Genomic DNA, 15,712 nt, shown 5'->3' with positions numbered 1-15,712 from the left:
GAAAATACAGCTGTGGCTGTGCCACCACGCTCAAATACGTGTTCCAGCAGTCACACAGGTCTGATCAAACCCTGTTCCATGTGCTGCTGCTCAGTCCCATGCTTAGGATACAGCCAAATTCTCCCCCATTTTAAGTCAAAGCATAACAACATAATGGGTGACTGTAGGGAAGCAACCCAGATATTCCACATAAAAATCAGCAAGAGCTGCAGGAATCCTTATCAGAGTTATGCATAAAATCTACATTTTGGAATATGTCTGTCACTCTGTTATCAAGCTTTGGACAATTGGGCATGGGAATACAAATGAATGGGCCTCTAAAAATCTTCATTAAAATATGCTCAAAAATCTATCAAGATACTCTTTAAATCTTCTTAAAGCAGTGAGATGGCACCAATGTATCTAATGGCTATTTTCAAAAGAACAGTGGCTCCTCTGCTGCATTGTTTCTATCACATGAAAATGTCAAAAATGGTTGAAATGTGAAAAATAGGAAAGTCTCACCAATTCAGACCAAACCGCAAACCACTTTGTAAGATCATGGAATTCTACAAGTGAAGAGACAAATGAACAAACATGCACACCAATAAAACTGCACAAGAAGAAACATGCCAGCTTCTATTTATTTTCATTTGCTCCTTTCTGCAGATTAGGAAAAGAAGGGCTATAGCAGTAAAGTGTTGCTGGAGCTGGACATAAATTTTGGAAGTTTTCATTAGAGAATGCAAAATCATTTTCAACATGGCTTCAATTCAAGGCAGGGATGTGAATGGAAAAAGTTTCAGAAGCATTTCAGAACCTCAAAATAAGGGAGACTGGAATAAACATGAAGTCATCTATGGATAATGCTCTTCAGATATGAATTCCTTCGCTCAATTTTTTGGTAATACTTTGATGTGTGCTGTGGTTAAGCAGAGGGTTGAAAGAAAGGGCAAAAAGTAGGCAGGTTCTTCAGCAGCCATGTAGGTGCAAGCTCATGGCAAAGTTTTGGTTCTAAAAGACAGCTAAAAACACTGACACAAATAATTACAGAAGTTTCCATCTCTTGTTCTCATAGGGGCTTAGAATCACTGAAGAATTTCTAACCTGTGAATAATTCCATGTATCACTGTCGTTTTGACCCAGCAAGCCAGGCAATGGAAAACTCAGCTCCTCACATGTCCATTTTTCAGCAAAAATAAGACCAACCTTTCCTCCCTGAACAACTTGGAAACGGGTGGTAAAACTACAAATATTTTAAGAAACAATTCACTGATCTGCCACTTTAAATCCCAGCTTAAATGGAGCAAGAACAGGCAGTATCACCTTGCTTACCTAGTGTACACTGCATTTCTATTTAGTCAGCTTCGTACACCCAGTAAATGTATGTTAGCACATTCACAGTTTTTTGACCGAAGAGGCTGAAATCCAAATTTCAAAGAGCTGAGTTATTTTTTAAGCGTGGAGAAATGCACATTAAAAAGGATTTTTTAAAAACCACATGCAGTTAATCATTGAACACAACTGCCATGCTGGCAAATCTATTGGTGAGGATTTTGTCATCTTGGGTTGGTCACTGAAGGTGTCAGGTTAGGCAGGGACTTCAAGATCACCTAGTTACACCCCCCTATCATGTATTACTGCACAATTTTAATTTAAATAAAATCTTATTTAGTTGATGGTAATGACTACCCTTCATGTAAACTCTTCTTGCTCTTCAACAAACCTAATTTTAGGCTCTAATCAGCTTGCAACTCAACAGAAGCAATCAGAGTACTGGCATGAGCTGCTATAGGAATAGAGTTTAACCATTAATTGTAACTTATCGTGTCTTGTTTGTCAAACCTTTACGGTCACTTGGAAGAATTCCTGACTGTAACAATTCTTGATTCTTACAGATTATGCTGAGACAACAACAGTAATGAATTAATTCCGTTTCCTTCACATAAGGAAATACAAGCAGAATCATTAAGGATGGAAAAGCCCTGCAAGATCATTGTGTCAACCATTAACCCATCACTGCCAGGTCCACCACTATACCTCATCCCTAAGCACCACCTCTACCAAGAGGTATTATTAATCCTGATTTTCCAGATAGGAGACTGCAATGTGGAAGAATGCGATCACATGCCCAAGATCACAGGCAGAGAACTCTAATTTTAACCTTTAATTTAAGGGTTCTGATGTACATTTTCCCTCCCCAATACAGCTGACTGCTGTTCTTCCAAGTCCTTGGACTGACAAACACGAAGTTCACCGAGCACTTCAGAAAACTTGTATTTTCAGAGACAAACTGACCTATACTGCAGCCATGGAAATTAATGCAAACATCAGAAGCCACACTTAGACATATCATTAAACACTTGGCAATACTCTTTTAAAACCAGGGCATGTATCAGAGGATCCTTCTTTCTTTAAACTTGTCATCTTGCCTCTTCCCACAGAGCCACAACTCCCCCTTGCACAGACACACATTCAGAGTCACCACGTTTGTTGGTGCTACACAAGAAGAGCCAAGACCTTCCAGGATTAACGCTCCTGGAAAAGTTTCACGTGAAGAACACAGAAATACACCCAGTAAAAATTCTGGAATAGCTCCAGAAGTGGCTATCTAAGGTAGTGTTAGCAAAATCTAAAGGATTTCCGTTTGTCCTTCCTTCCCCCACGCAAAAAAAACCTTGCAAAGGCGTTAAGGAGCACAAAATTACCGGCGATATTTTAAGAGGTTTTTTTGCCAGTGCTGCTTCAGCCACCAGCCAAACCAAACTTTTCTTTGGTCGTTAACATACCTCTGGTCTCATAACTCTAACAACCTGCACTCGCAGCCAGGGACCAGGAACACTTCCCGTGCCTCGGGAGAGCGATCCTCTCGGAACTTAAACGCTGCCAGTCCCGCGTTTTCAGTTGGAAGCGAATTCACAAGAAAGTTTCAGGAAGTTCTACACTTCTGAATTGACTTTCTAAAAATATCCCACCCCGCCAGAGCAAACAGCAACAAGAACTTGCTCATCAGTTTACAGTAATGTACTTTCCCGAACACAAAAGTGCTGGCAACACCAACCGCACAGAGAGATGTTCATCGTGGTAGATGTGGATGATTAAAGCAAAAACCCATTACAGACTGAATTCTGCCTGCTGATGTCTGCTGGAAGCTGCTTTGTAACTTCCAGTGAAGAGAGCTGGGATTTCCACCTGTAAAATATGGATCTGAATCTAACTCCCACCTCCCCCCCCTTTCTTTACTCAAAAAAAACCCACCAAAGTTCCTGGAAAAGGAGCTTGTCCAGATCGACAGAGCATGCCCATCAGGCAGCTCTATGCACATATTTAAAGTAGTTAAAATAACAGATAATCATAAAGATATAAATAGCTTTTCTGGCAAAATTAAAGCACTATTAAAAGGAAAGAGACACACAAAGAATTACCTCTGCTCTTGCTGACAGACACGTAGTCAGAACAAGACAGGCTGCACATTTCGAGCCGTTAATAAAAAGAGGAGCAAGCAAATGAACAGCTTTCGGATGAATCCAAATAGTTTTTGTTTCTCTGCTGCAGTTTCACCACTCCCACACGGTCATTTCTACATTTGCTTTATAACGAAAGCAAAGTACAGGTCAGAATAAGAAAGGGAGGAGACAAAAAAACTCCGTTTTATTACTCAAAGTTTGTCATTCTTGCTGTCTTCTTTCCAAATGAGGGGAAAACAGGGCTGGTGTGACCAAAGGGGATTTAGAGGGGGTGCTTTGCTTATGCTTAATAAACCAGAAGCTGGGCTCATCTGCATTTTACATGATCTGATTGGTAAAAGCAGGAAGTAAGAAAACCTTTCAAGTACACGATTTATGGAAAGATTATCACATGACTAAAAAGCACAGAACAAGAAGGACCAAATTCAGCTTTCACTTGCAGCAATGTGGGTCTGTTACCTTTGGCAGATTTATGATGTTTAAAACAAGATAAAATACTTTGTCTTCGTGAGGACATAAATCCATTTTTAAATCAGAATTTAACCTCTGCTTTTCAAACACAATTGCTTCAGGTCTGCTCAGTGAAGAACTTCTGTACTGCACAAGAACCACGTGAACTATCTGGAGGGTATTTTCAAATATATTCCTGCTATCTCTACCTCTCTGCCTCCAAATAATCCTGCTATTCACTGCTGTGCTACATGCTCTTGTACACTTGCACACCCCTATGAATGTTTTAAAATTTAATTCAAAATATTAGAAGACGGGGCAGCCCACAAGTGCACTGGAAATTCTTTCCTGCATTTCACAAAGGAAGTTAAAGCGTTCACTCACTTTATTACTTGGGGAAGAAAATATGAGTATGATTTTATGATGTAACATCCAGCAAAGTATGGAAATCTTTGTCCAAGTGACAGTAAGAAAGTAATGGTCTAGTTTTTTGCTCTGTTGCCAGCAATTAAGTCTACATTTTGATGAAAAGCTGATAAATTATATGAGCTACAAACCCTTTTTTCTCCCCTCTATCTCACACATGTATTTCTATACTAGAAGGGGAAAGTGTTAGAGGTGAAAGAATAAGAGGAATGTTTACCAGGATGCCACTTGAGTGAAAAATAGAGAGTAACAAAGGGCTAAGAAATGAAAGCAAACATTGTGAGACAGTGAAACAGAGCTCTCCCAGCAGAGGCATTTTTTTCAGTGATGGCCTCACAGCTCTGCTGTCCCCTGAGCTGCTCACTCAGATGGCAAAAGGTTAAAAGCACTGAGGAAAACCTGAATCATCTGACCCAAAAATGGAAAAGAGGAGAGAGAAAAAAAGACACTGTGGTACGAGCCCAGTTTTAATGTGATGCCCTCTTTTAAATACTGAAGGACTCTACACCCTTTTGACAAACACTTGGTGAAACACAGACTTTACGTGTGCAGACAACAAAACCTTAACAGCCATTCATTTTCTTAGGGGTCAGAAACCTCAATTCTGTTTCACACACTGTAGCAACAAAATATGAATCAACTGGGTGAATTTCATACATGGGGTTAGTGATACTGTCCAGTGTTTCAGAACAATGTGATTTTATTCCTGTGCTTAAAAATGACACACACATTCAATGAAGACAGATTTCTCTGTACTGTCTGAGAAGACATGGCAAATATAAAGAGCTGAGCAATAATGTATGTGGTTGAAAATACAACTGGTACTCCCTAAAGTGGTTTTTCATAGCCTTTAAACACCAGATCCTCATGCATTTTTCTGTACATCAAAACAGCCAGATCTGTCATTAGCATGTGGGGCAGCAACCCCAAGAAAGATTCCAAACAAGATAAAAAGATTTCTTTTTTTAATTTTTTTTTTTTCAAGTAACTGTTTATCATACTGCCCAGGAAGTGGTGCAAAATCATGAATAAAAGTGAGTGCTGATTATAAACCTGTCTTCTCTGGAATCACTCCAGCACCCCTAACCATCTGCAGGGAATAGGATACAGCACTCATGTACACAAAACACCTTCTGGGAGACTCTGCACCCATACAACAGTGACTAGATTATTGGTATGGATCAGTACTGCATTTATCTTACTCAGCTACAGGTGCCAAAAAATTACAGGCTTACTTTAAACGACATCCTTGAGCAGCTGACAGTGGTGAATCTTGTTAAATTCCTTAGAAATAAAAATTTACATGAGCATCCGAGAGAGAAACAGCTTTGCAGGTCAGCATGACAGGGAAGCAGACTTCTGAATTCCCTCAGGCAAAAGATACTTTCTCCAGTTGGAACACAGAGTTTCCCAAAATGAAAGCTTAGCATGAAAAAAATCTCAAACCTGTTGCTGTCAGCTTCTTGCTAATTAACTCAGAAATTACTGGCAGATTGGAGATGAAGGAAGGTAATGGAGTCACAAAGTCATGTAGATGGAACAAGTCAGGAATGAGACAGAAAAGGAGTAAAAAAGCACAGAGCACCTTTTAAAGACTCTGTTTCACAAAAGCTTGCCAGAATTAAACTAAAGGGAAAAAAAAAAACCCACAAAAATCGAAGTGACAGAATTGCTGCTGGAATTCTGAATTCCACTCTTCTACAATCATCATTTTACAAATCAAAACCTTTTAGAACAGATAATGAGGATCTGAATGATCTATACCAAATAAATTTCGAAAACACGACCTTCTTCACTGACTGTGAAGACAACTCAGTGCTGGTTTGAGTTATAGAAGAATTAAAACCATCCAGGGACCTCCAAGGGATTGCACATATCACGTATCTGATGCTGCCAACCCATCTTTGTACCACAAATAAGTCATGACAAAAATCTTTCAACTGCTGCATTTGAATTCCATCACTCACTTCCCCTGGGTCCCCACCAAAAAAACTGCAGAAAGAAAGCAAAATTCAAAAGTTCCTTCTAGGTTGATTACACACAGGAATAGGGAAAATAAATGCATGCCTGTCTACCAGTTCAATCAACACAGGAGGGATTAGTCACTTTTCTGAGCACAATATTAGGATGTTTGCTGACTGCGGCCAGTCAAAGAGCAACACTTGAGAATGGAGCCATCAAATTCACTTTCCGGTCAAGAAGTCACAATCCAAAGAGAGAGTTTTGGGAGGGAGGGTTAAACATGGGAACATAGGAGAAGAAACCGAGACTTGGAAGGTGCTTGTGGCTCGAGATTTAATGGTCATGTAGTTCCTTCCGAGGAAAGGGAGTGTTCCTGCATGACACAGCAAGCAAACCATGCGGGAGTCACATCCTGGTGAAGGGTGGCAGCTCCAGACACTTGACCTGGGAGGACAGCTTCATGCACAGGAATTCTGGCTTAAGGAATGGAAAGCATGTGGAAAGGCATTTATTTCCAGGAAGGTATTAGAATATTGCTCATTGTGAGAGTGGCATCTGGAAGCTCAACACACCTCCCCACAAGGGATGAGCTGAGCAAGATTTTGCCATAGTTCTTATCAGTCCCAGGGACAATGCCCATCCTTGAGTCTGTGGGGCTGTCAGGAGAAAGGCACAGCTGAGCAGCATCACCCAGGATGAGCACACCCACATTAATCACCTCTCAGGCCCTGGACGGCTCCCACGGGAGCAATGAGCTAAAGGGAACGTGTGTCCACCCTCTGTGCTGCAGGAGGATTCCCAGCCCCTCCTGGGCTCCCAGGCAAACCTGAATTGCTGCACTTGCTCATCACCTCTGTCCACCCTGTCCCCCCAGCACTCACAGGGACACTGCAAACTAGATCAGCTTCAGAAACCATTTCTGTGCACAGTAATAACACTGGTCTAATTTATACATCCATTAGTGTCTTAAACGAATCCGAGGACAGGTTTGACTCATTTAGCAAAATCTGACTCACACTTCTTGGGTATGGAAAAAAACCATTCTGCAGACTTGACTCCTGCAAGCTCTGAACGCCTGAATCTCAGTGCAGTTTTATCTAACAACAGCCAGGTTTTGAGACAGTTTCCTTGTGCACCTTAAGCACTGGAGCAGAGCAGAAGGAGAAAACAGAAAGCACAAAGGGAGTTAAAAGAGTCACCTTTTGCTAAGGCAGACGCTCATGGCAAACATACTTTTTTGGGGAAGAAGATAAGTACATTTTTTCAAAAACAGGCATGTTTCATTTTGGTAGAGATACTTTTCACACCCAAAGCCAGACTAAGAAATTAAGTCAATATTAGATTTTCGCTTAACCATCTAAGCGGTTGGATAAAAAGGCCATGGTTTCCTATTATGAAAGTTTTTTAAGATTAAACTTCCTTTGATTTCTGAGGAACTAGTTATCTGTTGTGTACCTGGATGGAATCCTGTGAAGTTACACTTCATGTACACAAGAACCACTAAACTTATTCAAACTAATTACACAATAGGAGAATTTTCCTATTTGTTTTTTTCACAGGTGCTCTCGGTTATCATCTGAGTTCTCCTCCAATGGGATTTACAAACTCAGATTTCACACAGCAACCGTACAAATATTGGAGCTCCAACAGCCAACAACAAAACCCAAACATATCAAGTCTTTTTGCACTTTCAAATGTATCCTCCCCTGGTGGATGGCACTCTATTTAAGAGGGCTCAGAAAAATTATCCAGATGATTATTTATGTCTGTGTAAACATCAGATTCATTCTAAGGAATACTCTAAGGCCACAACATGAGCTGCTCCTGAGAATCCAGGTCACATTCACGCTTACTCTGAAAGGAGCAACAATTTAAGCAAAGACCGGTTTTACTTGACATTATTTATATGGAACTGCTAATTTGTGATTCATTGTAAACTCAGATCCTCAAAATGCTTGATAATCTAAAGAACCTTCCAAGGAGGCAGATCCATAAACTGAAGAGACCTAAAAAGAAATATACACTCAAGATCAGCCTGATCTGTCTCAAGTGCTGGATGGATGGTTCTGCTGTGCCGGTGGGTTTGAGGGGTTTTACATCAAACACTGAAGAAGTCCAGAAAATGCCAACATCATTCAACCTCCAACCTCGGAATGCAAGTTGGCTTCCTCCCAGCAGTTCCATGACTGAAGGCCAGAATCCCAGGACTCCTGCTGGAGCACCAGGCACGGCTGTGCAGATGGAGTGCAGCTACACGCTGCCCTCCAGACCCAAAGGCTTCTGCTGCTTCTCCAGGTTGTGCTTCCCCACTGACTGCTCTTACTGTGCCCTAGCAGAAGAGGTGAGAGGGAGATCCAGGTCCTACATGGTTTGGATTTCCTCAGGTAAGCCACTCAAAGAAAAAAACACTGTGCAGCAATTTGATCAGAAAGAGTTGTCAAGCATGAGTTGTGGATGGGGACTGTGAGGTCGCTGCCAGCCAGCTCACCTACCTCAACAGTGCCAGGCATCAGGCAATCCCTCACACCAGCTGAGGAACATTATTCCAACAGGCTTTTCCTCCACAGAAACACCTCCTCTCTTCTCACAAAATCAGCTCTAGTAATTATTAAAATTAGTCAACCATTTCCCAAAGTCACAAGCTGCAGAAGAAAACCAGAGCTGGCCAAAAACCTCCCAAACACAACTATTTTGCACTGCAAAGCACCAATTGCGTGGAAATGTGCTGATTTCACCAAAAAGCTCTATAAAAGGCAACAAGATTGGCCGGCAGGCCAGTCTGTCCAGCTTCCTGCCAGGCTGCCTGCCAGCCCCAAGGGTGGGTACTCCCAGCTCCCTAATTCAAAAAATAAAAATCAGCTACAAGAAGGCTTCCAAGGGATGGGTATTTTGCTTCCTGTAGCTCTCCGATTAAAATAAATGTTGCACAGGTGTGTGTGTGTGTCAGGAAGGCAGGGACAGCTCTGCTGTACACAGCAAGAATGGCTTCTCTACAACAGAAAAATTTAAGAAAAACCGTATTTTGAAAGACAGATGCCACTGCTAACAGCACAGGAGGGAGAGGATGAGACATCCCTGCACGAATCTGTGAGTGGGAAGACAATGGCAAAGAAATCCAAACAGCAAGACGATAAATCAGAGGTGGGGAATCCCTGTCTTATCCCTTCTGCAGCGTGCATGCAGCTATTGTATTTAATTAAAATAAATTACAGCTCGCTTGTGTACAGCCTGCAGGGCTTTTAACACCCCTGAACGGAAGCACAGGGATGAGCAGCCATCCTTCAGGAGCTCACTCTCCGTGCCTCCAGACGCGGAATGCAGATGCTCTGTCACAGCACAGTCACAGCAAGGCTGACGGATCGAGGCAGAACAAAAAGCCCAAAGAGTTCTGCTTTTACACCATCCACTTCCTCAGCTCCGTCCCTGGGAGCCCTGCCAGGATGCTGGTAACGTTTTAAATGGAGAACGCAGAGCTGCCCAGCAGTGTGGCAGCTGCTTCTGAGCACGGATGTTTCACTGGAGAGGGGTTTCTTCCAAAGGCAGTGATTTAACACTCTATCAACTAAATTTCTGGAACACTTGGTTGAGCAGGATCGATGCACTTTCCTGCTTAACCACTGCATCCACACCCTCTAATTCCTGCTTGAATTCACTTCACGTATTTGCAGCAGCAGCACCTGAGGACAAGAACGTCTCCCTGCACTGAGTTCCACGCTCGCTGTTCCCCAGTGTGACACAGGAATATCAGCCCTGCACTTGTGAGGATCAGGAGGTGCACAGATGGTGAAGTGCTGTGACACACACCTGAGGATGCTGCAGAGAGCATTGATACCCTGGCAGTGCTTTGGGGGACACAAACTGAGTTTCCAGCATCACCCACGTCAGCCACCCACACACGGTGCTCCAGGCTCTGGCTGATTTCTGTGGAAGATCAGCCTGTGAAGCTCTGTTGCACCAGGAGCTTTGGAAATTCCAGGCTGCTGATTACAGTGAAGAAGGAAACACCTCTTGGCAGACCATGTCCCTAAGAGAATTAGTGACACAATGCACCCAACAGGACTCTGGATTTGGAGCTGCTCAGAGGATGCTCAGACAGTGGAAAGGATCAGTTAAATACGGCCTTGAACAGCTGCAGAATATCAGTCAATCCATAGCATTTGGGAAAAAAATAAATTTCTATTTATTCTTGTCCTTAGAAAAGCATAAGTGAGGAGGAAATGGATTTTAAGTAAGCTTTGAGAAGTCCATGATAATACTAATTCAAGATTTTGAAGTGCTTTACCATCAGCAAGTAAAACACACAGATCTCTGACAGGAGAAATGAAGCAGGAAAATGCAAAGCAGCTTGTCCAAGCTTATGCAACAGATGAGAAGCACAAACAACACACAGATCTCCAGGCTTCATCTCTGTGTCTTTCCATTCTTCCATTTTAAAAACCTAAATCCTTTTTACACTCCAACAAGGTTTTCCACATAGATTTAAGTGTTAATTCTGGGCTGTGCAGACTTTCTTTTTTCCTGATGTGGTATCTCACCCATTATGTCCTCCTCTGTACACGTAAAATTAAGAGGAATTAGTGTTTCAGAACCAAGAAAACAGGAAAAAAGAAGAAAGTCCTAAGTTTTTATCTAAAGGCAAATTCCTTTTCATATGGGCACACTGAATACAGATTTGAAGAAGAACTCCATCTTATGAAGAGAGAAAACATTACTTGGAAACTATGAAAATTGAAATAGCTAAGATGCTACTAAATATATATATTTATGATGCTTCTATTTCCCACACTAATATCATGTATAATGCATTTTATGTATTATCTGTTCAGATACACTCCACTGCAGGCAGAAATGAGGCAATTATCTGAAACACTGACAAACAATCCTTTAGCCCCACGAAGTGCAGTGAGTAACACAGATCACTCCAGCACACAGCTCATGTGGCACAAGGACTGCTCCTACAAAGACACATAAAAGGTTCTCAGTGTCCATGGTGCTGCCAGAGTTTCTGTGTGGAGCTGCCTCATCACAGAGACAAGCACAAAAAAGAAATCTAAGAACTGGTCTTAGCAAGCTCCTCTTTTTTTGCAGAGCACACATTAAACTTACAGGTACTTTCACATCTGACATAAATTAAAATCCCTTTTTTAAAATCAGCTTGTGTTTTTAGGCTTCTAAATCATCTAGAAGACAGCACTGTCAAATGGAGAGTTTCTCTTTGAATACCCACTGCCTGTGTGAATGGCTGCTCCCCTCACTTCCAACAACATGACCTCTTCAGGGTTTGTCTCCTTTTATGCCATCCATGCCTGTGGACCTTCTCAGAAGAAAAGGAAGAGGAAAATGGCTTTCTTTACCCTTGCTGCCTGTAATTTTCTTTTCAAACCCTCCTTCTCATTCAGAGTAAAGGGGAATATGCTCCAAGATACCTACTTGCTCAGAGATGAGCCACGAGTGAGCTCCTCCTGAGGTCAGATACTGGGCTTTTACTGATGAAGAGTAAAATATTAATATTCATTGTTGTGCCTGAGATCTGAAGCAGCCCTGGTATCCTCACTTCACAGGTCCAGGAGATAAACATGACTGACAAAGCCACTTTGTGGAAGCTACGTGAGTTAGCAGAATGCTTCTTCAGCCAGTGAAGAGCTTCTGATCATCTGGTCCATTTTAAGACCAACCTTGCACAGCCAACCAACCATTTAAACAGGGCTATGACAGAAAATACTTCTACCAACCCTAAATATGTCTGTGTGCATGGTACAACTGCTCTTTCTGTAAGACATAAACTGGAATCAATACAATGCCATGACACAGCGTACTCTTGCCAAGATCCTACAGGGCAGATGGAATTTTGGAGTCCATCTCTTAAGTGCAGAGGTTGTTCTCTATCGTGACTGTAACAAAAGTTCTTTAGGATCATTTTAAAGGATATCATTTAAAAAATGAAGGTTTACGTCTTGCAGTAAAAGCACCTGATGAAAATACAGTTTAAATGGAATTCTCTGCTTGTAGGAATGCAAGGCTCCCTTTTCTAAAACTAATATAAGAGATTTAATCTAATTTTATACATTAATCTGCTCTAAACCTTGGGGAAGCTGCAAAGCTTTGCTTCCTGTGCTGACGCAGGAAAGAGAATCAAGAATCCCAGATCTCAAAGCCTGATTATTCTAAGGAAATGTTTATGTGAAGAATTACAACCAGAACGTACTGTTGTCCTCAGCATGAAACTTAAAGGATGATTCAAGTGTCATAAAAAGGCTTGGATTTGAAAGGACATTAAAGACCATCTTGTTCCAACCCCCCTTCCATGGTTGATGTTCCAACCTTCCACCATCCCAGGGTGCTCCAGACCCATCCAGCCTGGCCTTGGACACTTCCAGGGATGGAGCAGCCACAGCTCCTCTGGGCAAGCACAGAGGTTGCAGCTGTAGCTGATGCTCAACTTGGAAACCACCACAGAAAGAATTCACAGAGCAGTAATTCACAGAGATACACACTTCTGGTCAAGGGATACCATCTCTCTTTGAATTCTGCTCTAACCTGCTGGTTGTTTACCTGGAACTCCAGATGTGCTGAGTTTTGACCAAAACCACACCTCCTCTGTCTTTGCTGAGGGGATGTTCTAGATGAGCTACTTAATAGACAGAAATCCTCACGGACTCCTGGCTAATTCCCTCCTGGCCTGCTCCCAGTCAGCAATGGCCAATTTAAACAGCCTTTTCCAGGTGTCAGAAAGCCACAAGGGATTACATAACGCATGACTACCCTGCAGAGACTGACAGACCTGGCATCACAACCACCCTCACATACCTGGCAATTTATAAAATCAACCTCTACCCCGAGGACAGACCCCACCCTCAGGTGCAATTGAAGAGGAAATACAGGAAGTCTTGGGTAATTTCATCGGTATTTTTATATGAATTTTGAGACAGACCGTTTTTAACATGAGAAGTTCCATCACCTCATGACAAATCTTTTATTCTACATCTAGCTCAGGATTTCTCAGCGCAATTTAGTACCTCTAACAGAAAACTGACTGTAAATTAGCAAGAAATTAACTGGGAACACTGGAGAACTGCAGTTCACCAGAACAAATGTTGGCAACTTTTTTATCACTTCCAGCATTGACCACATGTATTGCAGGGAAAAAGCTGACCTGGTTAAGGACTTTTCCATTTCTATCTATGATCTCCCAGGGAATGTGCTAAGGAAACGATTGTCCTAGTGAATCATTTCAAGAATTTTACAGCCCAGATGATTTATTACTATAAAATAGGTCTTGGAAACAAAGATATTTGAGGAGACTCAATAGCTATTAAATCATTGTGGAAAACATGATGCTGAAGGAATTGCAGATGCCTGACACATGCTCTACCACTTTTTTTTTTTAAATATTGAGTGTCTATAAAAAGCAACTCTGTAGAATTACTTAAAAACTTTTCCAACAGAAAAAATTAAAAAGAGAGATATAGGTATAGATTAAAATGGCATCCATAAAAGTAAAATTAAATTAAAACTTAAAAAAAAATTAAACTAAATTAAACTAAAATTGAACTAAAAACTAAATTAAAACTAGAACAACACCCCACAAATGCTGTTGGAAAAACTGGAGTCACTGATAATTTCAAAACCTATGCATTAAAAATACACTTCTCACTTAGTAAACAAGCTGAGACGCACTTTGCAGAGTTATAGAAATTTTAGAGTTGAGTCAACAATATACAGAAAACCTCCCATCATCTTATAATGAGTCCACTTGTTAGCTGGTTCAGAATCACCTTTGGTTTTGTTATTACAATTGGAATGTAGATGTTGTTCTCACATAGAACATGCTCTGTTCAAGACAGTTGGAAGCCTCTCTCTTTAAAATGTGCCATTGAACTCTACAAGTGGATCAGGAAGATGCTCTGTAAGGCTTGCTATGCAAAATGCCACTGAAGAACACACTGCTCCTCTTGAGCAAAATGGAAAAACTCTTGTGCTAAACCTTCTAATAGACCAGGCTGCTCCAAGCCACATCAAACCATGCACTTTTAGAGTACCCAAGTAAATGTTTTAAACGTATTCCAAAATACTCAACCAAAATACAGCAGCCTCAAAGTAAGGTCCAAGCTTTTCTTACACCAGCTGATATTACAGACAATACTAACAACTTTTGGAAGCCAAAATCCCTTTCCAGTCCTTCTTACCTTCCAACCTCTCCTCTTCACATCCCTGGATCACCACAGCTACAACATCAATAATTAAGAAGACACGACCCAGCCCTGAATGCCTCTGTGCCTTGACACAGTGATGACAAAGGGAGAGGAAAGATCCACCTTCTGCCACTCACATTGAGCCAAGTGGCTCAAAAACAGGGAATCCAGACAGCTCTACCAACTGCACTCACCAACAGGGAAATGAGGAAAACTGATGGCCTTTGTAATTAAAGGGATGTCTTATAGGAAAGCTGACCAATAGTCTTATAAAATAGGAAAATGAGCATTTCTCTTTGACTTACATTTTGTGTTGTCCTGGTTCACTTGTGCAACTCAGCCACCGTTTCTTTTTCTGCAACACAACAAAGAAAACAGATTCTGTTTAGAAAAAAGAAGTATTTGTTTGAACTGACGTTTCTCATTACATTGTTAAGTAATGCTTCAAGCTTACTGCTTGCTTTTAGTCAACACTGGAAAATATTTCCATCATTCTTGTCTCTCTGATTTTGATTGCCAGCGTATTCCAGTTACATGAAATTGCTCTATCAAGATGAACCTTGGAAGCTGCTTGTTGATTTGAGCCTAACACTGACAAACCACAAATAAATTCCAAAACCTTCTGTGGAGTTGACCAAAGAAATTCATTGTAGCCACAGAGAAAGTGAATAAACATTTTTTTAAAAGGATCTAATTGCTCAAAGATATCTTAGTGGTGTCTTTGTTAGATCTGTGAGTGTTCCTTGTTGGCCTCCAGCACCTAATTCAGAGAGGTGATGACTTTCCTTTGGTTTGGGGTCATACCTGGTACCCCTGTTCTCCAGACACCCTAAGACACTTCAGTGGGAGTTGAATATTGGAAGGGGTGTTCCTTATGTCCTGCTCTGTGCTTTGGATTCAAATTGATAGAAACACAGAAATTCTATCCATACGTTACTGGGAATTGAAGCAAAATAAGAGCAAGTAACCAGAAAAACACACAGAAAAATCTACTAAGTAGAGTTATGAGAGTATTGTCCTGAAAAAGAATGCTCTGATGCTACATTCTCTATTTAACCACATAATTAGTAAACTTCCAGCAGAAGTAGCAAAAAAAAAATTCCTCATTCCCTTACTAGGCTAAGAAGCAACCTGGAAGAACTACTCAAACCTCCACGAGGAAGAACTGGATTGCTCCAGATAATGGAATAACTAAATAACTGAGGACAGAGTGGAAAATGAAGCACAGAGACATCA

General features: G+C 41.3%; 1 long non-coding RNA gene across 1 annotated transcript in view; it reads right to left on the bottom strand.

Moving 5' to 3' along the window:
* LOC131591370 (uncharacterized) overlaps positions 1-15,712 on the bottom strand; it is a 53,598-nt gene that overhangs the window by 15,871 nt on the left and 22,015 nt on the right. The window contains exon 2 of the long non-coding RNA XR_009280348.1: positions 14,782-14,831. This is a non-coding gene — a long non-coding RNA (uncharacterized LOC131591370). The remainder of the gene's footprint in view (positions 1-14,781; positions 14,832-15,712) is intronic.

The sequence above is a fragment of the Poecile atricapillus genome, chromosome W (genome assembly GCF_030490865.1).
Source record: "Poecile atricapillus isolate bPoeAtr1 chromosome W, bPoeAtr1.hap1, whole genome shotgun sequence".
Lineage (NCBI taxonomy): Eukaryota > Metazoa > Chordata > Aves > Passeriformes > Paridae > Poecile > Poecile atricapillus.
The sequence above is the reverse complement of the archived record's forward strand: the minus strand, read 5'-3'. Positions and strand labels throughout refer to the sequence as shown.